General features: G+C 38.8%; 3 long non-coding RNA genes across 5 annotated transcripts; 2 read left to right on the top strand and 1 right to left on the bottom strand.

Annotated features, from left to right (window-relative positions):
- Window positions 1–2,398: 2,398 nt before the first annotated feature.
- On the bottom strand, window positions 2,399–5,136 carry LOC143492565 (uncharacterized). Its single transcript, XR_013125283.1, has 6 exons — window positions 4,454–5,136; window positions 4,251–4,302; window positions 4,032–4,079; window positions 3,668–3,880; window positions 3,286–3,397; window positions 2,399–2,538 (listed from the first exon to the last, which is right to left on the bottom strand). It is a non-coding gene; the product is annotated as an uncharacterized LOC143492565 (long non-coding RNA).
- LOC143492567 (uncharacterized) lies at window positions 3,812–5,977 on the top strand. The gene is made up of 4 exons (XR_013125287.1): window positions 3,812–3,933; window positions 4,239–4,324; window positions 5,084–5,171; window positions 5,556–5,977. It is a non-coding gene; the product is annotated as an uncharacterized LOC143492567 (long non-coding RNA).
- Window positions 5,978–6,155: 178 nt separating this feature from the next.
- Window positions 6,156–8,495, top strand: LOC143492566 (uncharacterized). Of its 3 annotated transcripts, none has more exons than XR_013125286.1 (6): window positions 6,156–6,243; window positions 6,461–6,512; window positions 6,621–6,706; window positions 6,933–7,054; window positions 7,212–7,270; window positions 8,453–8,495. It is a non-coding gene; the product is annotated as an uncharacterized LOC143492566 (long non-coding RNA). The 3 variants fall into 3 exon arrangements; XR_013125285.1 differs by lacking the exon at window positions 8,453–8,495 and adding an exon at window positions 7,752–7,809; XR_013125284.1 differs by lacking the exon at window positions 8,453–8,495 and having other exon boundaries at window positions 7,212–8,148.
- The last annotated feature ends 224 nt before the right edge of the window (window positions 8,496–8,719 follow it).

Raw genomic sequence — 8,719 nt, 5'->3', positions numbered from 1 at the left:
CCACCTGCAATACCCATGCGCCCCACACTTTGAGAAACGCTGGTCTAGGTAAACCTCAGTGTTGTAGGGCCAATAGCAGTGCAAGAGTCTCCTTTTCTATAGTACTGTAATTCAACTGGTGTTTCACGAATTTCTTAGAAAAGTAACTAACAGGTTGATCGATTCCCATAGCGTCTCCCTGTAACAACACAGTACCACTCCTGTACCACTAGCATCCACTTCGAATTTAAAAGGCCTTGAAAAATTGGGGGCGTGCAACACAGGTGAGCTACACAACAGAAACTTTGCTGCATCGAATGCCTCTTGGCACCCATGGGACCATTTAAAGGTTACGGAAGAACATAACAAATTGGTCAACGGTAAAACCACATCAGAAAAATTCCTACAAAAGCAATGGTAGTAACCAGCCATTCCTAAAAAATGCCTCAAGTCCCTTTTAGTCTTGGGAATGGGAAAAGCCTTGATAGCCTGTATATTGGCATCCAAAGGTCAAACTTTAAGAAAACCGTTTCAAGCATTTTCAAATGTTGCTGCCAGGTATCTGAAAAGATCATCAAATCATCAAGGTAGGCTTCAAAACAAGGTATGCCCTTAAGTACTATATTCATTAGTCTAGAGTTGGGAAGTCTAGACATAGGCACACAGTTCCTACCTAGACTGAGATCATCTTGCTCTGGGGAGTAGGATGACATCACTGGTTGGATAGTGGATTGAGACGCAATGGCTGTAACTGGCACAGGTTTTGGTTGTAATCGCTGCTGGGGCATTACATATGGCTTAACACTAGAAGCGCCAAAGCACCAGTCATTTAACCACTGTGACGTCTACTACAAGCGCTGCCTCTGTTCGACCTACTTATACCTAGAAGCGCCAAGCACCGGTTACTTGACCGCAGCAGCACAAAAAAATTATAATATCTTTGCACTGGATCCAATTTCAGAATCCTCCTTTCATGACTTTTCCCAGAATTGTCCTTTTAATAAACTAGTATTTTTACATTGTTAAAAGAAACCCTTAAAAGAACTTATTCTCAAGTTCACAATTCACTACATAAATTGAACTCAATTTGAGGTGGGGAATGAAACTTATTCAAGCCGCAATAAATGCACAAATATTGTTCAAACAGTGCATGAATGTTAACCACAGCGACGGAGGTTTATTCACAAGTTCACAATTCACTACATAAAGGGAACTTAACTTGAGCTGGGGGACAAAACTTATGCAATATAAGCTAAATGTAAATTGCCGAATGGTGATAACCCCAGACAGCACAGATACGTCGGCAAGACGTTTATGCGACGTTCACAGTTACGTCGTTAAAGCATCTGCGGTCGGTCGTTTGCTCACTGGCACGACGTCGCATAGACGTCGTTACCTGATGTTCAAACGACGTCCATCTGATCTCCGAACGACGTTCATCATCTGATGCTTTTAAGCTGTATTTACGATGTTTATGCGACGCTTACAGCTTCATCGTTAAAGCGTCTATACATCGTCTTACCAACGTCGTTTTTGGATCAAGCCATGCGAGTCCGTTATTCCGTCGAGCGTTTTCATGTTTTGTTCTTTTAAAGATCTTCACGCGAGCAGCAGTAGCCTATTTATTCTTGTTCTGCATATAATCCCAGGTAGACAACTAGCTAGATAACGAAATAGTTGTTTGTGGAGTTTAATTCCTATTTCCTGTTATTCAGATTTTGCCTTTAAAAGATTTAAAGAGACAGCCAGTTTAAAAGATGTAAAGAGACAGCCAGTTTACAATTTTGAAAAGTTGTATTAACTAATTCACATGCACAAACAAAAACTTAACAAATTCTAAAGTGTACATAAAATATTATTTTGAAAAGTTGTATTTTAGAACCAATTCACATGCATAAACAATTACTAAAAAATGATAAAATGTAAGTCACATTATTATTATTCAAAATAATCATCTTTCGGCAATTGCGTGTCAGTCTGTCCATGACAATTGCGAACAGTCCTCATCCTTTAACTTCCACCACCTGATCTTAGGTGGCGCTCTCACTCTCCTCTTCTTCACCTCTAAAACCATCCTACATATCACCATCCTATGCTGTTTAGCTACACTCTCCCCTGGTAACACCTTGCAATCACTAACCTCTCTCAGGTTTTGTCTCCTAGAGGATATAGTCGACCTGTGTGCATCTTCCCCCACTCTTATATGTTACCCTGTGCTCTTCCTTTTTCTTAAAGTAAGTGTTAACTACAGCCATCTTTATCTTTATCCTCTTAGCAAAATCTACCACCATTTGTCCTTCCATATTCCTTTCTTTAACAACATATAATAAAAGTGTTGTCGTTGTTTAACTATGATATTGTAAATCATTTTCTCAGTGCTGTAACAAAAACGGAACTGTCCATGTATGAACACGAAGGGCTTAAATCGACTTGATCACGTTGATTCAGCGTGGTCTTCCGCGATGAGGTCTGTCAGGCGCCAGACGAAGCCAGTCTTTCATCGACTTTTCTGCACAGCTTCACATGGGTGGGACAGCTGAGGATTTCTCATCGCAGACGCTGTAAGTACAACATTGTTTAATTAGAAAATTACTTGTATGTTTTAGTTTCTAAGATAATTTTGGGCCTAAGGATGAGCCTGTTGCTAATAAGCCATTTAGGCACTATTGCTAAGAAGTGCTAATGAAAAGCTGTGTACATGAAGTTTAGTGGCTGTTCAGATACAGAAACTCTATGGCTTGTGGGTGTGGAAAAATGAATGGGATGGAAAGAGGGATGAAAACACAACAGATGAGTGCAGGTACTAATTAGTATGCCTGTGGTTTAGAGCAATACGGCACTATGGATATTATACTTTGAATACATTTTTCCAATGACTGCTTTTCAATTTGGCACTAATTTCTCCTCATATTAGAAGGCAAGCATTTCTAATTAAATGTATGTGCGTCTTAAGATTTAAGAGTGACACTGAATTGTTCCATGTAATATGCATTGCAAATCATTTCTGAGATATGCCATCTTAAAATTTCTTAAAAAGTCAGTTATTTTACTCAGTGGTGTCCAGTTCTATCCAGAAAGGGGCACTTTGGCTGCAGAAGCACACATGATAATTTTTTAAAAACTGATACCAACATGAAGCCTTTGTGGATAAGATTATTCACCCCTGTTGTGACTATACACATCAAAACTAAGGATCACCAACCAAGACGGTAAATGTCAATTATAAAACAAAGCTATTTGTGATTTGTTTTTTATTGTACTATATTTGTCATGTTTGGTATACTATGGTCTTATTTTCATACTTACATACTACAAGTTCCTTGATGCGAGTGTGCCCAATTCCTTTTTTTCTCCTCTGCCACACCAGTTCCCTAACCACCAGGCCCTGACTGCCCCCATCTAATGACAGCTTTGACATCTGTAGACAGACAGACAGATAAATAAAAACCAGGGACCGAATTCATAAAAGGTTTTTAAAATTTACAAAAGGTATGAGTACAAACATTAAGGAGTTCATAATAATGTTCCTTAAATCAACCCTCAGGATGGATGGATATATCGTTCTTAATTTTGTACTCGAAAGAAAAGATAATTACTTTGTTCCTAAATAAATGTTTATCTTTTACAAGATGTTTACAAAATGTGTACTCTGTGCGACTTTGTTAAAATGGTATATTTCAGTACTGACCTCTTTTTTTTGTGTCACTGTTGGTCAAATCATGTTCTAGGCGCACGAAATCCTCTGCACACTGGAGGGGGAGTATGTTTTCTTCCAGATCTTCTTCCAGTGGTGTTGGAAGATTTCTGCTCCTCTCTCCTGCCATTGCCTGAACAACTGCAGTTAAATGCTGCAGTTGCAGCTGCACCTCACCAATAGCCTCAAGGATGCATCAATCAGTGGCTGTGACATATATAACATACACAACAATAACATTTAAATGAATATTCAAAAAGGTTTGCATTCACATTATTATATACATGGATATATTTAATTTGAGCAAGGATGTTTAGTGAAATTGAGTTTGTTTGGAATTAAATTTTTGAAAACATACGAGTGCACTGGGAGGGTATTAAACGTCCTGAGGCGCGAGCTCTTGATGCTAAAAAAGTAGTAAAAACATGCAGTAATTAGAGTCAATGCAATGGACAAAAATAAGGACATTGCCTTAAACTGCTGTGCCCAACAACAAATATTTAATATGAAGACCCAGTGTATGTGTAATATTGCACTGCTTAGAGTAAACATTTTAAACTTTCAGTATGTGTCCTACCATGAGGTGGAGATGTGAGACCAATCGGAGGACTCCTATTGTGGCTGTGGCGCTGTGGAAAGAATATGTCTTTGGTAAGTACGTGTGTGTTCATATGTGTTTGTAATTTCTTATATAAAGGTACACTGCAGATACTGTCTGCATTTTAGGGAACAAGCTAAGTTTACATGGAGTATCTGTTTTACTGTACCCTATAACCTTACTTTGATAGGAGGACATTGTTCTAAAATCCACATTCTGACTGTGTAGTGGCGGGTTTGATGCTGGGGGGGAAACATTGACACAATAGGTTTAATCAGACTTAATTGATCAGATTTTAATGACAGTTTAGATCAGCAGTGCTTTCTTACTTTGAAAAGTATCCATTAGAATATGACCACTGAGTGGTGTCAGCAGAGCAAAGTGTAATGTTCACAATAAGTGTGTTTTTAGCATCATGAATACTATTATAACAATGCTGCAATACGTGACTCCCTCTGGGATTAATAAAGTGATCTATTTATGTTTCTAAATGGGTTGAAATGTGGTGTTGTATTAATTTAGTAGGTATAATGTGGAAGTATGCAGGTTTTCTTTGTTTTACACTTTTCCCCCTCATTTTCAGAAGTGTCGACTGGATTCCTGGCCCCTATTCTGTGTGCGAGTAGTTCTGCTAGGAGATTTATTGAATGTTAACATTGCTGATATATTTCTTTTAGCGTTGTTTAGTGAAATCCCTGAAGTTAACCTCCATCCAATGCTGCCTTACTCTGGGTAGACTTGGGGCTGTGAATACATAAATGGCATATGAATATAAATACATTTAAGTCATTCTTTTTTGTATTTCAATGCAGGTATGATCAGGTACCTACAAGTGTTTGGAGGGTTTAATGGTTTCCCCTTGGCTGTAAGCTGTGGTTTTGATATTGGAGCTAAGAAGAGGTAAGGACATTAGTCCTATACTATCGTCATTACATTAGCTGCCTGTTAGATTCCGTATTAACTATAAAATACTTTTATTAACATATAAAACACTGCATGGCTTAGCTCCAGAGTATCTTAGTGAACTTATTGATCATTACAACACAGCACGTTCACTTCGTTCACAGGACGCAGGGTTATTAACTGTTCCTAGGATCAAAAAGATCACAGCAGGTGGAAGAGCCTTTTCTTTTAAAGCTCCACAACTGTGGAATAATCTTCCTGCCTTTATGCGGGACTCAGACACAGTCTCAATGTTTAAAACTCGATTAAAGACTCATCTGTTTAGTTTGGCCTTTGATGAATCTGTTACATATTTACTACATCTTGTATCTTTTCTCCGAGGTTCACCTGGAAAGTAACATTGCAGTCGGATCCTACAATACCAGCATCGCTGCTCCGACATGGAATGAAAGCCTGGCGTTCATCAACAGACATTTACAGTGACAATATCAAAACCCAGAACTTTCATTTTTACTCTACTTAGTCTGATTGTGTGATTTGTGTGTGACTTGTGTATTTGTCTGTATTTTGTGTAATTTGTGTGTTAACGGGCCGCCCAATGGAGGATGGGTTCCCTTTTGAGTCTTGGTTCTCCCGAGGTTTCTTCCTAATCCCCACCATTATAGGGAGTTTTTCCTCGCCACTGTCGCCTTTGGCTTGCTCATTAGGGTTCTGGACCCATAGTATTGTTAACCTTTTAAATCCTGTAAAGCGCTTTGTGACAACATGTGTTGTGAAAAGCGCTATACAAATAAACTTTGATTGATTGATTGATTGATACTTCTTCTGCAATTTGTAACAAATTACAGGAGGTCATCCATTCCCTTTCCCTTTTTTGTCATACTGATTTGTCTTTTAGTTACAAAGAAGCTAAGCTAAGGCGAACTAGCTAGCTAACTTTCAGAGATAGTTAGATTCTTGGAAACAACCAGTTAAACATTTCTTCATTATTTATTTTACCTCAGTAGAGTTATAACTACATAACCTACCTGGGTTTCCCTGAAGAAGTCCGTCTGTTGCTCACCCACAGGTACAGGACTGCTGGACGCTCGTTGGTCCTTTCCATTATACGTCAACATTCTAGAACGTCATGGCGAGTGTATTGACCCCCAGTAATTTGCCAGGACAAATGTATTAGAGAAGGATGATTATACATTGCTTAACTGTATTGTCCTATATTAATGAAAATCAACATGAAATGGTCTCAGCTGTGTAATTCTAAAGTGAATTTGACCTACCATCAACAGAGACTGAGTTACAAGGGGGTGCATTTTACGGCAGGTGCTTGGAAGCAACAAGGTAAATATACAGTGGTATTATAAATCACAATAAATCATACACATACTAGAAATCATCCCAAATGCATTTTTGAGAATAAGAGTGTGTATTGTCATAATTACACTAAAGGGCGTTCCTGCGAAAGACAGGCTGTAACGTGCAGCACTCTCCGTCATGCACGTCAGCAGGATCGTGGTGGTGTCTTGGCTTTGAACGTGAGTGTACAGTAGACTACAGCAGTTGTAACATTATAATTTTAATTTAAAAGTTCACAAGAACTTTATCCGTTTTTACACTTGAACCCAAATTATGATGATGAAGGTCAAGTGGCATGTGTCAAGATCTTTTAGTTACTTGTATTAAATATTTTGTTGTCTAACAGTCAACCTTATTATTTAGCAATGCAGGCTTATCATTTTGATCGATCTAAACTGTCCTTAGTTTGCGGAGTGCATATTAAAGGAAATGGCTGTCAACACCCAAACCACTCAAGAGGCAGTCAATGAGCTGAGGCTGGGCATTGCCATGACTCCCCTCCAGGAATCTGGCGTGTTGTCTTTGTGGTTGGTCACTGTAAATGGCATAAAATTTATGTCCTCTGAAATGCATGTTCTTTATTAAAATAATATACGTTTTATGCTAGTTAATTAGTACCACATCCTGTATGGACATATGTTTGACATGTAAAAATGAGGAAATGTATTAATACTTTCATCTCAGACAATCTGAGCAACCTGTGCCATTACTGTGGAATGGAGGATCATGATCAAACAAACTGGGTAAGCGCAGCAACACATCTAAATACATTGATCTGCATGTACTATTGTTGAGATATTAGTACTACAAATATGAGATATTAGGCTATTAGTCGTACATAATGTCATAATATAGCATTTTCTCAGGGATCCTTTAAATCCTACAAACTACGAATTATACTCATTTATAATTATGCTCAGTTATACTGTGAATTAGACCCATTTTCTCAAATTTCTGTCAGAGACCTTGGAACAGGCTGTCTTTTCTCAGTTTTATTAGTATCTTGAGAGGAACAAATTTCTTTAAGTCAACCATCTGTGGTACAGACCAGGGTATTCACCAGATATTGCTGTATTGTCAATAACAAAACCTCCCCACAAAGCCAGGAAAAGGTTGTCTTCTGTTCACATCCTACTAGATTGGTCTACTGTTTTTGATACTGTGAACTACTACATGTGAATTTCATCACTTTCTTGTGATGCTTGGTTCTCATCCTATCTTCAGGGTTTATCTGGTCATGTAGCCTGGGATGGCTCACACACAACCTCACCTTCAAGTGTCATTGCTAGAGCTCCTCATGAGTTTGATCTTTTCTCTTGAAATGCTAAATCAATACGAGCAACATCAGTAAGCTCTAGTCATCTTTACACTTGACTACTGTAACTCACATTTTGCTGGCTTCTAGAAAGCATTCAAAATACTGCAGCTCATATTGTTTGTCAACATGTGATTCTTGTTGAAAACACCATGCTGGCTTCCTGTTCAAGTAAGGAAGGTCTAATTCTCACATTTTCATTTTCAAAAGGCTCATCCTTTCACTGCTTTGCATCCAGGCTTCTACCTCTGGGCCCTTGTAATACACACTCTTATTCCTGATTGCCCTCCCGTTATGACCCGTGCCCGTGACTACAACTCTGTTTATGGAATCCCCTTGAATAAATCTTGCTCTTCTCAGCGTTTGTGTCCGCCTCCCTGCTCTGCGTCAAGCAGAATGTTACACTCACCTTTTAGGCAGTTTAATATGCTAACTGTGACATGCAAATGAGTGCAGTAAATTCTCAATCATTTATTTTGTAACATCTTTGCACTTAACTTATCAATAGAGCACTGCATCAAATCTTTGGACTAAAAATGTAAAGCATGATAGTAATTTCTACATTTTAGATGGGCACCTTTCAGTTAGACCTGCTTTTCATTTGTTCCAGATATGCTGTGACAACTGTGAGAGATGGTACCACCATGACTGCGTTACATTACTTAGCAAACTCTTTAATATGCCAACGTTTTGTAAAATCAAGGGCAAATAGTAACTGCCCACCCGTGGTAGATAGATCAGCACAGTAATTCCAATGACGCGCCCACCGAACTGCGACGAAACAGCAGAGCATAGTTCTCAGCGCACCGCACTCACCGATAAAAGAAGCGCCATACCCCGACGGTATTAAGCTGGTCCACCAAAGGAAGCCAGGCCC

Source organism: Brachyhypopomus gauderio, unplaced genomic scaffold (genome assembly GCF_052324685.1).
Source record: "Brachyhypopomus gauderio isolate BG-103 unplaced genomic scaffold, BGAUD_0.2 sc79, whole genome shotgun sequence".
In the NCBI taxonomy this organism is placed as follows: Eukaryota; Metazoa; Chordata; class Actinopteri; order Gymnotiformes; family Hypopomidae; genus Brachyhypopomus; species Brachyhypopomus gauderio.
The sequence above is the reverse complement of the archived record's forward strand: the minus strand, read 5'-3'. Positions and strand labels throughout refer to the sequence as shown.